Raw genomic sequence first — 17,221 nt, 5'->3', positions numbered from 1 at the left:
ATTAAGAGCGGCAACTAATTTGGTATCAATATTCATAACATACAGTCGCTACATTGGAACACACCGGACAATCTTGTTTGATTATGCTAATATATCCGGTCGGATGGTGTACCGTGCATATGTGCGATCTTTACCGTTCGCCTACCTTGGTTCCGATCGTCTTCCTTCGCTTGTAAATTCTCCACTCCACAAAAAAAAAACCTGTCACCGATATTGGTGATGGATGGCGATGTGTGGGCAAATAAGAAGCAAGATCAAGATTCGAGAAAGCCACAAAGTCCATGCCGCAAACTCTTGTTTTCGTTGACAAATCCTAAAGCTTTTCCGTGCCCTAGAAACGTAATGGCCAACGATTTGGCGTACGAATTTATAATCGGTTTGCTCGGGAAGCTGAGGCCAACCCACCCCGGTGACAGATCTTCTCACCGGCGAGCTTTAGGCCGATGGGAGACGCACATGTTGGTGGACTGGTTCGTTTGGACAGCGTGACAGCGGCGTACGCGACCGGTTCCGAGCGGTGTACACGAAAGTAAACAGCTTCCCTTTCTTGTAGACGCTATTTACCAGCATGCCGATTGCCGAAAAAACACAAAGCATAAATGTTAAACGCCGCAATGCTCGTTTCGTCTCTTTCCATTTCACTTTTTGCTGAGCTGTGGAGGAAAGTTTTGCAGCGCAAACCGGACGCCGGAGACCATGCTCACGAGCGAATCGCGTGTACGTGAGCAAACGATCGAGGCTCGATGGATCAAACGAACGCACGAACGGGACGAGACGAGATAGGAAATTACCGTGGAAGAGAGGGGAATAATTATTGAAAATTCGGAAAATTGTTGTCCAACATGACGCAATTCCCACATTTAAAACGAAGCATTAAAAGAAATTGGAAAGCTAGTAATCGAGTTTAATGCGCTCTATGATGAGTTATGACATTTTTAAAGGACGTAAGAATGTGTCCAAAATTTATTGATATCAAATAATGAAATTTACAACGAGAATTCTTCAGATTCCTTTAAATCTAAGATATTAGTCATAGCTCTATATTCTATCAGCTGATTCTGCCCTTTTTCCTTCCATTCCTATTCGTTCGCCAGACCGCCATAACTTCCCTACAACAAAACAACAAAAAATCTTCCATTTTGAATCCCTGAGTATGTCAATTGTTTCATCTTTCTTTTGTTCTTCTGCTCTCCTTTTCTCCCTGTTGAATAAATCCTGCTGTACAAAAACCAGCAGAAGAAAGTGATCATCGCTCGCACAGGAAAACGGGGCACACTCCTAGGAGCGTTACATACGGGTGATTATTATTTCTGGACCCCTCCATTAGTCGCTCTAAATTCCGGAGCTGTTTTTTGTCGGTGCCGTTTTAAATTTGCGGATCACTGCCCGTCAACAGCACGCGCCTTTTGGATTTCGGGGGGGTGCTTTTAGATGACAGCCAGATCATTTCTCGAGAGACACAAAAACATGATCTCCGCTCATTGTGAGCAACCCTTCGGCGAAAAAGGGTGAGTGTGAGATGCGAACCAAAGAAAAAAAAAAACGGCTACGCTCCACCTCGAAGGGGAAATTGCACCATCAAGCCCCCCTGCTGATGGTGCTGGGAGCTTTCGTTTTCGTTTGCGGTCAAACGGGGCCGATCACCGGCAAGCGTGGAAAGAAAACGAAACATCAAAGAGAAAAGGACAGAGCACCAGGCAGGGAACGAATGAGCTAAACGTGACGCTAAAAACCCGCGAATCTGCCGGGAGAAAGAGTAGCTCAGTAAGTTTGTTTTTTTTTTTTGCTTCGTTGGGAATCCACTCAAAAAGGAACAGATTCGCAGCTTGCAGTTGGGTCGGGAGAGAAAGCAACCCCTGGCGGGCAGGGTGGGATTGAAGGAGCGTGAGCAACATTATTTTGAACACGTTGGAGCGGTGGAGAGCAGAGTATGAACCGCAGCATCCAGCCGCGATCGCGCGAATTCGTGTCGTGTGTGGCTTTGGCAGGTATTTGCTTCAGTATTTGGCGAACGGTCGAAAGTGAACGCGGTGGGTTTCATGTGTGCCCGTTGGTCGAACAAACCACGGTGAAGGTGTTAGAATTGGTGGCTTTGTTTTGTGTGAGTGTGTGTGATAGTTAAAAAAAATCCCCGTGGAGAGCAATTAGTAAGACGATCTGATGATGTGTAACTCGAGCACAAACCCATCACGATCATCATTATCGTCTTCTGCCCGATCGCTTGGCGCGACGAGGAACGAACGGCAGTAATTCACCGTCTGTCAAGATCGTACCAAGCAAAGACGATGCTCCTCAGCGCGATGTCAAAGGTGAGGAGAAAACTGTTCGAACAGTAAAACAAAGCAAGACAACAACAAAAACCACACATAAGCGCAGTACCTTCTCCGGGATCACGTTGATCGCTCTGTCCCGAAGGAAAAGTGTGCGGGTTTGCCGCAATGGGAACTACCGGCTATGGTTAGTGTTGGTGCGTTTCCACCGCATTTCATTGCGTTCGTTAGCTAACTCGTGATGTGATGGGAAAAAAAAAACGTTAGAGGTTGCTTGGGTTGTGAGAATTTATTTTTTTAATTTGAAAAGAAGCAACACTGTTTCGACGCACCGACGGTGGCGCTTTCTTGCAGCGTTTGTTGACATGTAATGTTTGGTGAAAGAAAAAGTGTTTGAGATAAAAGAAATAGGAAGACCGGCGTGAAACTGGCGAGAGAAGGAGAATACAAATTACTAGTGAAACAAAACAAAAACACAACCATAAAACAGTTCACTCATCACACGGATGAGATAAAAAATCAACTCACACTAAAGTCATGAGAAGAGTCGTTGTGAGTTACGCTAAGGGCAGCATCCGCAGGTGAGATGAGTGAGAAGCGGCGTACCGCGTGCTCACCGATCTCACGCGTAAATGCAGAACAAAAGAAACGGAAAAGTGAACCCGCGGCTGCTCTGTTTATCATTGCGCGTCCGCATTAAGCATTCCACGATGCTTTCTTCTCCCTCGCGTCCATCGCCGTTCTCTCACCCTTCTCATCTGTGCGTTCAATCGCTGTCGTTTGGCTCATCACCACCATCGCTCACCGTGGCTGGTTGTGGATCTTCTCCGGTACCGCGCGATCACCGTCTGCAGACGGTTTAATACGTTAGAAGGTGCCGAACGGTAAAGACACGGTGCGCAAAGCGACTGGTGCGGTGTTTTGGAGCGATACAATAATCGGTATTTGTCGCTTCGCTGCCCGCTGCTCGTTGGACGTAGATCAGGTGGAAAATTGATCTCCATTAGCAGGAAGTTAATATTGGTTTTACGAACGCCTTGCGTGCTGATGGTTACGGGTTTTGATTGATGTTTTGTCAATTGTAACCGCTAATTCGCAACAGTGCTTGTACATTTAATACGCTAATAATCGAAAGCTGACATCCAGAAGTGCTCCAGTTGTTTGTGGTAGAAAATTGTGAAGAAAATATTTGTGTTGATTTTTGAGTTAATTTGATCTTATTAAAGTTCAGTGAATTATTTTAATTTCATAAATTAAAATTGGGATTTAAATTTATTATTTGTTGATGTGTTAAAGCTTTATCTTAAACAAACGATGTGATTGAATTTCTCTAAATGCTAAATAATTTTCATTGCAGCAGACTTTCGTTTCATTCCGCGCGCAATGCAGAAAGAAAGCATCCTTTCCGTGGACATGGAAAGGCGCAGTGAGTGTCGTGACGTTTTACGAGCCTTGAAACTCCAATAAAACGTAGTACAAAATAAAGCAAAACAAAGTGAAAACTTATACCAACTCACGCAACAACAGCAAGAAAAGGGATGCTGACGGCTGCTGGCAATGTGCAATGCTTGGTGATTGTACCAAACGGTGGCCAAAACAGTGAAAGCTTATGCTCGACAGAATCGTCAATAAAGTTGGTGTTGGTTTTTTTTTTTTGGTGCAAACAGTGAGTGGAGATTCAAGCAGTGGCAAGTGGTGTGCATTTCGGAGGTTTTTTAATTATGTCGGGTTTTTTTTTAATGAAATGCAAGTAGTACTGGTAAATCCTTCTCCCGTGCGCAAAAGGTGAGGTGCAAGGCAGTGCAGTTTTAATACGCGTTCAAGCAAACTAAACCGACGCTGTGACACGATCCATCCGCTGTTAGTGATAATGGTGTAAGGTTCCTTAGCGTGAAAAGCTAAGCCCCGTGTGTCGGTCATAAAAGTGTGGTGCGCGAAATAAGGGAAAGGTCAAAGGAATAAAGGCAAACAGCAGCAGTTCTTGAAGTCGTAATCAGCTCAGTGGTTCTGCAGCGGGAAGCCCTGTAACCCCGATGTAACTGGCCGTGGCTTTGATGTGCTGTTTGACAGTGAGGATAGGGATTGTGGAAGCGTACCGGAGCAAACAGGCCCGGCCCGGCAGGATATTATCCTTGGATTAAAGTGACGCTGAACCGGATACTGATCTTGCCGCACCATGGCAATGGTAAGTGAATATGGCGCAAGGATGATTTAAAACAGTCTTCTGTTTGTCCTCGGGACAGCAACTGTGAAGCTGTGTGTTATGGGAAATGTTAGGGATTTCTATTCCAGAAATTGGGATTTGAAGATTAGACATGGAAAGACACTTCTACTGACAATATTCTGTTGCAAGAGATAAATAACACAGAACTTATTGTACTTTTATTACAACATTTCCGTAAAAATATACCCTTCAAGCCTTCCGACATTCAAGTGCTCACGTCGACGGACATAGAAGCTCAAGAAAAACATTCCATTCATCCATCTTCGCTATCAAGAGCACTCACCCAAAATAAACGGACATCCCAGTCGGGATGAAAAATGAACCACAAAGAAAACACGTGTCCAAGCTCGGGCTGCAACTGAAGTGCACCGGAGAAATTCCTTTCCCTTTGGCAGGTTTGCACACCGACATGCACACCATGTATGCTAGTGAGCCGGTTTCGTAGCACCAAAACAGTGCGTCCTCAAGATGCACAGTTATACTCCCTGCGGGGGGGAAACGTGACACGTGCGGGTTAAAGAGAAGGCGAGCATAAGCATAAGAGAAGGTATTTCAAAACAGTTCAAACAAATCAACATCGCGTACCTACACGCACACACATACACACACTCCAAAAAGGCCCAATGTCAACGTTGACAACTCGGCTCGGAATTAAAATGTTTGACGGCAAATGTTTGCCCTTTTGCGTATTGACGTACCGACCTTCTTCGGTCCGACTTCCTCTGCTTCCTGCTGAAAAAAAAAGAGACAAAATCTTGCACATTCTTGTGTGGCTGTGTGTGTGTGAATGTTTATCATCGGGAAATCGGTTCGACCATTTACAACCACCCCCCGGGGGGGGGGGGGGGGGGGGGGGGAAGAATGACCGAGTTGCGAGTTTCCTTTAGACATTTCGTCCCACCACTTACGCGCACCTGGTCGGGCAACCGTTTCCAAGCCGAATTTGTTTGTTGTGGTTTTATGTTGCGGCGGAAAAACATAATGAAATATCGGTTTCCGGTCGACGCAATGCTGTGTTTGATTTTTACCAGCCCCACTTATTTACTCGCGCTTTTCCGGAAACGCAACAACGGCGGGCGAGGTGGTGGTGAGCGTTCAATGGAGGGAGGATGTTTGATGTTTAGCCTAACCAAACTTGATAATTTCAACGTGACACCGACAATTAGTAATGCTGAGATTGATAGACGGGGATAACGTAAATTAAATTACGAAATTCGACCGGAAAATGATTACCCCCGAATGCTGTTGGAAAATTCCATGAATTAGTTGTACGAATTTTGTCTTCACTATCGTTCCACATACTACCATTTACCCGGTAACGCTTGTGCCAATAATTGTGCAACAACTAGCGCATGAAAAATGTTATAAATCATCGTTACAACATTGTTTGCATATTCGCAGCGCAGCGAAACTAATAACTCACCCCTCGCTAGCCCTAAAATTTTGCCAATCCCACACTCAAACGGCACGGGATGTGGTCGCTCGCACACATTACCGATGCACTTCGAGTGCATAATTTCACCACCATCTATAATTGTACGTGACCTTTCCGCGTCTCCCTAAAATCAGCGGCCCCAAAAATGTGGGTATTGGGGTTGAATTATGAAATTCATAAACATCACATTCCACTTAAGATGAATAAAAAATAAAAGGATGGCGGCTTGATTGATGCCCACCCACGAGGCAAATCTGGTGCAGATTCAGAGTGCAAACAAAAGCGGGTGCACATTCACGTAATCCCTTACGGTGATATTTTGCCGCTGTGACTCATCCGCGCCACCCGTGCCATCCTTCAAAGCAAACGGTATCCCGACCTCGTAATACCGACCCGGGTGACCTGGGCTGGGGAAGGGGAAAGAAAAGCCGTACGCGAAAGAACTTACATCACACCCCTCCCCCCCTGGGGCACATTGCGCTAATCTTACCCCTTGGCAAACAACAATAATACCGATTTGCTCAGTGCCGAACGAGAAATCAATTAAAACCGCAGCCCAACCACGAATGGCACACACCATTCGGGCCAATTATTTCACACTCCCGGTACCGAACCTCGAACCCCGAACCTGGGCCAGTGCAAATGCGGGTATCGAGCTGCACGCGCAATCCGTACGCAATTCAACCCCATTTGCCGAGTGGGCGGGGGGAGGCCAATCATTCATCAAACCCCGACCCGCCGATTCCAAGATGACGCGTGATGATCCGATCGCTTGCGGATCGGTTCGAGCTAATGGTATTATCGCATCAGGTTTACATGCGCATTTCGGTGGCACTGGTGGTGAATTTTCCAGATGAGCGGAGTGTACAATCACCGGGTTGGATGTGCACTTCCTAGTGGTGTCGATGGGAAAATGCACGCCGCAGTGCATCTTCATTGTGCCAGTGCTTTCTTTGTTCTGTTGTGCAACTTTCCAAGCAAACAGAACAATGCTGGTTACGGTGTGTTTGCCTCTAACTTAGTCCGTTCCCGTTGCGATGGTCGAAGGTTCATTAAAAGAAAATGGTTTTATCGCGGACCGCCAGCCATTAATAGGGTTGAAGTTGTTTTGAAAGGTACATAAAGCACCAGGGAATCGTCCACCCGTTCCGAACTATGCTAATACACGGTGCACTTTTCCTTTTTGCACTGCCTTTTGTCATTATTCGCATCATTCCCTTATGCGCGATCACGATCGATCGATCGATTGCATAAATCAACAAGCGTACGGAACACACTGCACGCCCGCCCGCCACCCACCATTTCACCGAGAGGGTGGTCTCTGTTTTTGCATAAATTGTGCCCTTACTTATTCGCTGTCGCTGTTGGTAAGATGCTTACAACCCCTGGAAGTAATCGACTGCGAACCTCCGCTTGGAACCGTGAGGGTGGTCCCCAAACTGAACTCCCCTCCCCCCTCCCCCCCCTCCCCCAACAGGCAAGTTTCGCGCGCGCGCGCGCGTCATCGTTTCTTCCTGCTTTGCTTGCATTACGGGGTCTTCCCGCTGACCGGCGCCACACCCCACCGTCCTTAGAAGGCAGCACTTCTTTTGGCCCAGTTACCAGGGTCGTGCAAAGCGTTTAGCTTGGACAAACAATTTTCCTGCCCCGGGTACTCGCCACGCCAGCGACGATTGCATTCATTACGCAAACAAATCATTTGCATTTATTGGCCCAAGTGCCCGGGCCGGGACGCGCCAACGCTGGGGTCGAAAGGTGTTATCGACGATGACACAACTGTGTATGGCTTTTCTTCGGTTGGCGATGGGCAGGATCATGGAAAGGGCGCTAAGAAAAAGGGTAAAACCAACAGGTCTGGGAAGGTAACGTTCGGAACACCTTCATGCGGATGAAGGTGGACTTATGACGTTATGGCGAAAGGTTGAGATAATTGACTTTTTGACGATCGTCTTTTATGAACGTTTCTTGTAATGGTTTCACTGTTAGAAAAGGTACGAATAAATGAAAACTATATCAAAAGCTAGCTCATTATTTTTGCTAATTAATGTAACCCGAAAGCATCATTATTGAATGGACAATTTATTGGATGGAATGCGTTTCTCCAAGCATACTTCTGATACAAACAACTATCTTCCAAGCCGTTTTTTTAATGCCACTGGATTAAATTACATAAATTAACGAAAAAAAGGCATTAAACTCCTCTCCGAAAAATTAACTGCAATTCGATTGTTTAAATGTTATGATCAGTGGAAAATTGCACAGCTTTTCTCGCGGTGCTCGAAAAGAAAAGAAAAAAGTGATTTCACCCCACAACCCGCCAGTGAGAAAATTAGCTAATCTTTGTGCAAAAGTTCCTCCATTAATCAACCTGCAGTAAAATAGCGTCGCGACATTTTGGAACAGAGCGTCCGACAGCAGCCAGCACAAGAATGGAGCCATTTTTCTCGATCATCACCCTCATCAAGCGTGCGAAAAAAGGCTTCCCGAAAACGATGGCAGCCAGCGGGCGAAAGCCGACGCTGGTGTGGGACAGAGAAATAGCAACAAAATACTAAAAGTAAAACGGCAACCCAGCTACAAGATCGTCCGGCACGTTAAATGAGGAGAAAATCGTTAGAAACAGTCCCGGCCCAACCCCAAAAAGTCGAGCGAATCGCGGATGTCGCGAAAACCGTTCCCTCTTTTTATTTTTTTGCTTGCTAAGGGAGAAAACCAAGATGTGGAAGGAAAGGGAGTAGAAGGGACAGAAAAGGGCGTAGTAGCCACCCACCAAACCTCACGGACCAACAGCCGTTGCAATCACGAGCGTGCAAACACGCGATGATAAATGGTGCTGGGTGTCAAACGATTATATGCGTTCGAGTCCGTCATAAAGTCGGCCGGCCGTGGTGAGGACTGGCCGTAGCAGTTCCGTCCGAACCGTGGACACTGGACGGTTTCTTGCGTTTAATGCACACCACCCGGTTGCTATGCTTCTGCCACCCACCCACTCCTCCATCCCCTCGGAACCGGGTAGCCGAGGTGTTGATGGAGTGATAAATGCGGGTCTGCGCTAATCAGTTAATCAATTACTAACTAGCGCACCGTCCGGAGAAAGAGGGCCACGGTTTTCGCACCGCGTGCCGGAACAGCAAGAGACAGACGAGAGCGGAGACAAATGGCCCGCAGTAAATGGCTGCGCTGCGTGTCAAAGCATAAGATTTATGCAAAAATGATAGTATCGATGTGAAACAATGTTTGGGTGGAAATGTGCGCCAAGGAGCGAAGTGACATTACCAACGATACTGTAGCTTTCACGGCGCGAACAGGCTGAACAGGGTGAGTTTGATTGATTGTGAGACATCTAATAAACTATAATCAGGATGTGCGCATAAATCTAGATGAAAAGTTTAAAGGTTTTGAAGTGGAAATTCGCTAATGCCTTTTAAGTATACATCGAAGTAATGCTAAGTATATGAATTACTGATAACCTTTTGGACGACTGTTCGTCATTATACAGTCGGTAGTGTACGAAATTAACGACTTGGGCATATTTGTTTATTGTGGGCTGTTATATGGAGCAACAAGATGGGTTTTTTGTGACGACAAAGGTACTACAGTCAAACTACAAATTGAAGGTGGAAGACATGGACAACAGGGACCATGGTTGGAAGATAAGGACCCATATTCATTAAAGTTGTTTATTTTTGCCTCCCAAAACGATTTCAGGGTTTAATTAAAGTGTTATAACATCTTTGTTGTAACATTAATATTGAATTTGATCAAGAATTCTGAGCATTCAAATATGTTCTTAAGTATTTTTTCCACAAAAATACTTTGAACGATCAATCGTCGAAGGGCTATCTTCGCATAAATGCGATATTGAGCATCGTCTTAAGGATTTTTTCAGTTGATTTTTGAAACAAGAATTCAAGTAAGGACACTAAACAAGGACAGAATTCTCAAATCCAGTCTCAAACGGACGATAAATAGAGGGACTTGGGCCAATGAAGAAAACAGACCCACATACAACACCAACATTCGGTGACGATACATAAAGCTGCAGTGATCTTTCAATTAATATCTTAAATTTACTACAGTGACCTCCGCTCGTTTACACGAAGCTTTGGCAAAAAACCATTACTTTTATCACGCCGCCATAATCGCCAATCCCCGACAGCCTTTCAAGTCACAACGCAACGGCTTTCGGGCAATGGGTTTAGACGACCGAAAAATACCATAATCCTACCACCCCGGTTTCGTGTGGGCAAATGGCATCTCCATCGAAAATCTCATCAACCGACCGTCAGCCGGAGATAAAAACAACACATCGACCCCTCGGTGCCGGGTAGGCACAACAAAAACAAAAAAAAACGGGCGTTGCTCGCGGTATTGCAAAAATCGCTTTTCAAAGGCGCGATTCAAAGTATGCCGGAAACGAACGAAGGATTTGAAATTCCAATTTTTGCCATCAAAGTCCAGCATCCGAGACCCCACAACCCGAGGTTGCGTGATAATGGCCACCGTCTCACGGGGCGGGTGTTTTGCTAGGGTTTCCCGCAGAAAGTGAAATCTGCGACGTGGAGCCGTGTGCAAGAGCGATGGCGGTGGTTGCCAGTCGTCATCGCTCGCTGTGTGTCACTTATGTTTTATTCATTTGCGATCGATTCCTGAACGGGACGCGCGTTGTCGAACCGCAAAAGACGGTGGTGTGTGTGTGTTTATGCAGAGGAAGCATGTTTTTGATACTGTTTTTTTTGCTACATGGTGCGATCTTGACTACCGTAAAGCACCAGCGTAAATACCGGCCTGAAACCGTATACGAGATCTGTGGAATTTGGAACAAATGGACGGTAGTCGAGTGTATGATGATAAACTTTTCCGGTTTCCCGGATTTGTGCAAAACAAAACAAAAATACACAAAAGCCCATAAGGAAGCACGACATGGCCAAATTCCTTCCGATGTCCGGAAAGTTCACCCAGACCAAGAGGGCAAGGAGACGGTACGGAGTGTCTCCCCCCGCAAAAAAAAACTCGAAGGACTTCACATAGTTTGAATTAATTTAGCCAAAGTGCCATAAAGGAGGACACGCACACCATCACAAAGTCAGTGCCCCGAAAAAAAAAACAAAACAAAACGAGAAATGAAAATAATTTTTCATAAACCGGCACTTTCACTCCAGTGTCCTGGGCGTGTGTGTGTGTGTGCCCGGGTCGGGTCGGTGGTGGGTTCCGGGAGGAGTAATTCTTTTTCGAGTCTTTTTTTGCCTTTTCGCCCAACGTTCGAGACCGATGGAGTCCCATTTGGCAAGGAATTTATTTTATTTATCTGCATTTATCTTTTTTTTTGGTCTCCCCCGATCGTGTGTCTTGATTTCTGTTTTGATTAATTTTTTTTTTCTTTGTCGTCGTGTGTTGTTTTGGGGACACAACAGTCCCGTTTTCACAGTTGAAGATGTGCGAACTGCGAAATGTGTTTTTTTTCCTTCCTCTTTGAAGTGTTCGCAAACCTGTTCAAACATAATTAACTTTTTTTTTTGTTTGTCACGATCCGAAGAGCAAAAGTGTGCCATTTTCATTAAGCTAATTAAAAGCAGCATCGTGTGATGGAAAAAAAATGTATGTTGGTCCTTACTGAAGATTGGCTGAAATTGTGAATTATGCTTACGTTTTACAAGCTTCTAATAACGCTACCGATGTCTTGTCCCTATTTCGGACTGGATTTGCAATGATCCGATACAGCATAGAAAAGGGAAAAGATCCTAACAAAACAATTCCACGCATTTCATGAGGAAAATTCCCTTCAGCTTCACATCCAAACACCATCATTCTCAACCATCTTTGATGTCCCCAAGATAATGCCGAAAGCGCTGTCAGCCAGTAAAAAAAAAGCAGGCGAGTCTATTCATCGACCTTTTGGCTTGGCTTGGCCGAGCTTGGCCGAAAATTTCATTCCCATCCGCCGTCACTTTTAATCGCAGACAGCGTGTCCACCTTCTTCTGCCCTTTAATTTCCTTCCCAAACGCCCCCTCCGAAAGGTATCAACGATGAATGGCGCTGATATGATACGGTGTACAGCAAGAGTTGAGCCAGCCAGCCGGGGGATGCTGTACTATCGCGCAATATTTTCCTTCCATCCCATGCCTCCTACCACCACCACCCTGCCGGTACCGGTTTTTAGTGGTCAATGTCGTGATCTTCTGCTCATCCGCACCGGGCTTAGGGAGAAAGCAAACCGAGAGGGGGGAGGGGTAACACTCACAACAACAGTTCCCGAAACGCATTCCCCATCGGCAGCGTGCGCGAAAAACAAGCGTGCCTTTCGATTTTTACAATGCACCCGGTGGTGAGCGGCGGGATTGTTTGATGCGCACCCGGGAAGACGGGACGGGAAAAACAATGGTCAAGCAGTGGATTTAAAAAGCAAAAAAAAAAATGACCACCCTACCACGGGTTTAGTGTAAGCGAAAGTTATTACGCGCGGGAACTTTAGGGGACGCATCTTACAACGAACCTTTACGCAACTGGAGGTTGTTTTCCAAAACAGCGCGCTTCTTTTCTTTTTTTTGCTCGTGCGGTTATTGCTTTTGGTAATTCGATGGAAGCCTTATTGTGCCTTTGTTTTTCCACCCTTCCTCCTGCTGGAGGCGAACATTTTGTGCCGATAGCTCTTTCTCTCTATTTCTTGCCATGCGCCAAACAGATGCAACTTGTTCCGCGATCACGGGCGCTTGTTAGCAAACGCTTGGGGAGGGAAATGGTGTGAGCTACCGAAGCAATTGCGATCGCCGACCGGAAGTTGCCTCATCCAACAGGGTAAAACTCGCACGGTGCGTAATTTGGGAATGGATGCATGCGTCTTCGCATCATCTTTCATCATCGTGAGGTCCGGCGAAGCGAACGCTTTTGTAATGGCGAACGGTGCGCGCGGGAAGGTTGACTATGTGGTGGAATTTCACTTCGAAACAGGGGGGCGGTTGGAATTTTCCGACGAACTGAGCTACATTGAGCAACCATTTCACCGCCATCCCATTATCAAAAGTATTGCTATTAGGATTTAGCATATTTTTTCCTTCTCAACTTAATACTGATAGGAAAAATCGCGCCATCACAATCGCTTGTTTGCGTTTAATGAGATTAAAGAAAAAAAAGCGACGTTGATGATGTTTCTTTTTCGAAACTAATTCATTTTTAATGTTTTCCATCATACAAACGGTTGACTTCGCGAATTGTCTCTCCTTTACGCCCTTCAATCGAAACCCGGCAGATCCCATCCCGCCGGTTTGGCCCCGTGTGGATAATTTCGATAATTGAAATAGAAAGTATTTCTATTGCCCGTGCGTCTTCAGAAGTTAACCTCCGCAGGGGTTGATGATGAGCCAATTAGATGGAGCTTTATTTTTTGTTTGCGCTACCTTCGCTTCCTTTGCCATCGGCACTCGCGCTCTCAAGCCGAGCTGTGTTTCGTCTTTCCCGTGGGTCCGCTTCGGGTGTGTAATTAGCTTTATAATACACCCTAAGGGTGTGACCACCAGCATCGTGATTATCGCGCCTGAATGGTTGCTATTGTTATTCTATTCCCGCACGAGAAAACGTGAGTTGATTGATTTCGCTTGATACGTTTTATTACGGAAATTTATCGCATGAGTGCGAATATACGCTGTCGCTTTGCTGCCGAACGTTTAGCAATCATAAGACGACACATCGCGCGAATCGCGATCAGCCAGCGTGAATAATTATACATATCTCGTCTTCCTTTTACTTGCAGCAACTGTCGACACTTTGCTTTATAGCGCTAACCGCTGTCAGTTTACTCGCGCCAGTAGCGTACGGTGAGCCAAACTATCAACCCCAGCAACAGCCCGGTGGGAACGATTTTAGTGGTGCCGGTGGAGGCGTTAACGCCGGAAATGCGCTCTACAGTGCAGCCAACCAACAACAACAGCAAACGAGACCTTATCCACCGGCGGGTGCACCATCCCGCTTTCGACCAGTGGCTCCTGCCACCACCCCAGCCCCCACCTTCTTCCAGCGTATCTCCAATTGGTTTTCCTTCCTGGGAGATGATAGTGACGAACGGCGGCCGGCACTGCAGCAGCAACAGCAGCAACCGCAAGTTCCACAACTTCCACCACAGCGGAAGCTTCCTCCATCGCAGTACGCCGCACAGCCGACTCCATCTGTGCAGACCCAGCAACAGCTCCAGTTTCAACAACAACAACAGCAGCAGCAGCAGCAGTTCCAGCAACAGTATCAACCACAGCTACAACAACCGATTCAGCAACCGTTTCCTTATCCGTTCCAATTTCGCAATGGAAGCAGAGCGACGCAGCTAACCCCATACCAGCAAGACGCCAGTGTGGGCTTCCAGCCCAGTGCCCCTATACAGGAGAGTGGTTCCAGCTATCATGCGGCGGTAGCACCAGGAGTGCCTCAGAACACGTTTGTACCCTCTACGCTGCAGCAACAGATCGTCCCGCAAGTGAACGTATTTCGTGATCCGGAGCCAACAACTGGCCGGGCACCTGTGGCGCATAATATTGGGGACGTTAATTATCATCCGTGCAATAACGTGCCCTGGGTACCGATAGCAGCACCGCCCGAATATCCAACCGCTGTCGGTGGAACGGGAGGCGTTGCTGCTGGACCACCAAAATCGCCACCGCCAAATGTGCCGTCGAATCGACCACCACCGATCAAGATACAGGTCGCTCCCAAAGGGCAAGTTCAGTCGGTAAGCCCGTATTCGGGTGGTGCTTCCGGTTCAGCGGGAGCACTAGAACCCGCCATCATCACCGCGGCTCCTCACTCCCAGCAGCTCATTCAACTGCAACTGCAGCAGCAACATAATCAACTACAAACCCTGCAACTACAGCAGCTACAACTTCAACAGCAACAACTTCAGCAGCAACTCCAACAATTGAGAACAACCACCACCAGCCCACCGGTGCCAGCACCGGCGGTCGGTGCTCATTTCATCACAAAAACACCCGACCTGTTGGTGACGGCCGGACCGTCATCCACGCTGCAACCTATCACACTGCGCCAGGTGTCGGCCTCTTATTTCACGAACAAGGAATACGCTCCACCGGCCAAGCTGCTACCGATTCAGAACGAAGGTAAACCCCTGGCCCCGATTCCGCTGCCGAACCTGAGCGCTACACCGATACCGCCGCTCTACACGGCCGGATCCTTCCACAACGATCCGTACAAGTTCTATCGGCCCTACCGACCGGTAGAGCCCATCCTAGAGCTTGGCCACGGTTACCCAACGTCGTCGAAATCGATGTCCAACAGCTACATCCGCTATCCGCACGAACCGGCCGGCAAGAACGATTCCATCTTTGACGTAGAACAATTCGCATCTTCTGCCTCTTCGTCCATCTACACCACGGTCGCATACTCGAACGGGGAGGACTCAAAGCCCGAGGCGTCGGAAAAGCGCAACGTGGCCACCAGCAGCAATGGAAACAGTGGAGCAAGTGTTCCACACCGGGAAGGCAGCAACGGCGATGATGCCGAGTACGATTCCGAAGAAGACGATCACAGTTCCCCGATCATCCGAACGACGATCGAAGTGTCGAGCGTTGTGCCCCAAACACGCTACTACGGCTCAACGACCACGACTTCCACCACACCTGCGCCAAGGCCGGAACGCTACAGCACCTTTCCAACGCCCGCCCCGTCCGATCTTGGCAACGGTGTGCAGATTATTTACTCGGCCAATTTGCAAACTAATCCTCCGGTCGATACGGTGAACAATCAGTTGAGTGATGAGGAAGAAACAACGGAAGCGGCCGCTCAACGAGTCATTCAAACTACGGCCCGTCCACCAACGACCGTTACCACGTTGGAGGCGGACTCGACTCCACCGACCGACATCTACTCGGAACCATTCCACATAGGATCCAGCCTGCCGATGGAGTTCCAGAAGCGACCCACCTCAGAACCTCCCAGTCAAACGGCAGTGGAGACAGCGTCGACGAGCGATGAGACACCGGCGTCGACGGTTAATCCACTACCATCCTCACTGACGGCAACATTCGGCGGTTACCAAAATTTGATGTCCACAAAGAAACCCAAACAAATTCAGATCATTATTCCCTACAACACGTACAAGAAACCGGAACCGTTTAAGCCACTGCCCGTTCAGGAGAATTTGGAGGATTTGGACTACAATGCGCCGGAAGAGTCGAGCATCGTAACATCGAAGCATTCGCGACACTCTGGACCAACTGCACCGTCCGGTAACGCCATCCAGCAGTCGACGAAATCCAAGACCCGCTTCATTGAGAACGATTCGGTCAAGTACTTCCAATCCACCACACATCTGAAAGAGATTCTCCAGAAGGAAACGACACAACCGTTCATGAAGCCTCCTACAAAGACGCCCCCTAAGCCGGCCAAGGTGAAGAAGGTCCGCCCGGTGGAGATCTCCAAGGAGTCAAAGCCATTTACCGTGCGGATACCGAAGATGACACCGCTGCCACCGGTGGTAAGCTTGAGCAGTTTGACCAGCGTACGCGGTGGAATGGAACGTCACACAACACCGCTGCCCGACAGTGGTGCTGTCGGCTCCACTGGCACCGCTGGCGCTGGTTCACGAACTCCGGCTCCTCCGGTTGCACTGTCCAAGTACGCCAAACCGGTCACGCCACACTACGTCAACGTGACCCGGGTGAAGATCTCACCGACGACCTACGCGCAAAAGTCTCGCACGACCATCTCGCAGCTGCTACGCACGACCAAAATCATCCCGAAAGGTCCCAAGCTGTTCGGTAACGATTTGCTCGTCTCGGAGACGAGTCGCACGGTGAGACCACCGCTATCGCCCGCATCTACAACGTACCAGCAACAACGCCGCACAACATTACTGACGACATCGTCCACAACGCCGCAGACCACCACGACCACTACGACCACGGAGCAACCACCGGCACCGGAAGAGGACCGTGATAACACGGTCGGTCCGATTTATGAGCGCACCATCGATTGGGACATCGATCCGAACGAGCTGCAGCGCAAGATTGACACCTGGACCGAGCAGGAGTTCGGCTCGGATGACTTTGCGCGCAAGGCCAGCACACTGTCGCTGCACCGCGTCACCAAAGCTATTCCCTGGGAGTTCCTGACATCGACGATGCTGCCCGCACTGCACGACAAACCAGGCAAAAGCAGCCGGTCCGGGTGGCAACATGTGAAGATTGCCATATCTCCTATCACCAAGGAAAAGATCTATGTCGTCACACCGCAACCCTGGACGGCGGCACTGCTGAACAACCATCATCAACATCCATCCCACAACCGTCATC

General features: G+C 47.9%; 1 protein-coding gene across 1 annotated transcript in view; it reads right to left on the bottom strand.

Moving 5' to 3' along the window:
• The window catches only part of LOC128716411 (high affinity cAMP-specific and IBMX-insensitive 3',5'-cyclic phosphodiesterase 8), an 86,414-nt gene that overhangs the window by 24,424 nt on the left and 44,769 nt on the right, over nucleotides 1-17,221 (bottom strand). The gene's annotated exons all lie outside the window — the stretch shown is intronic.

Source organism: Anopheles marshallii, chromosome 3 (genome assembly GCF_943734725.1).
Source record: "Anopheles marshallii chromosome 3, idAnoMarsDA_429_01, whole genome shotgun sequence".
Classification (NCBI taxonomy): Eukaryota; Metazoa; Arthropoda; class Insecta; order Diptera; family Culicidae; genus Anopheles; species Anopheles marshallii.
This window is presented reverse-complemented; position numbering and strand designations above follow the sequence as displayed.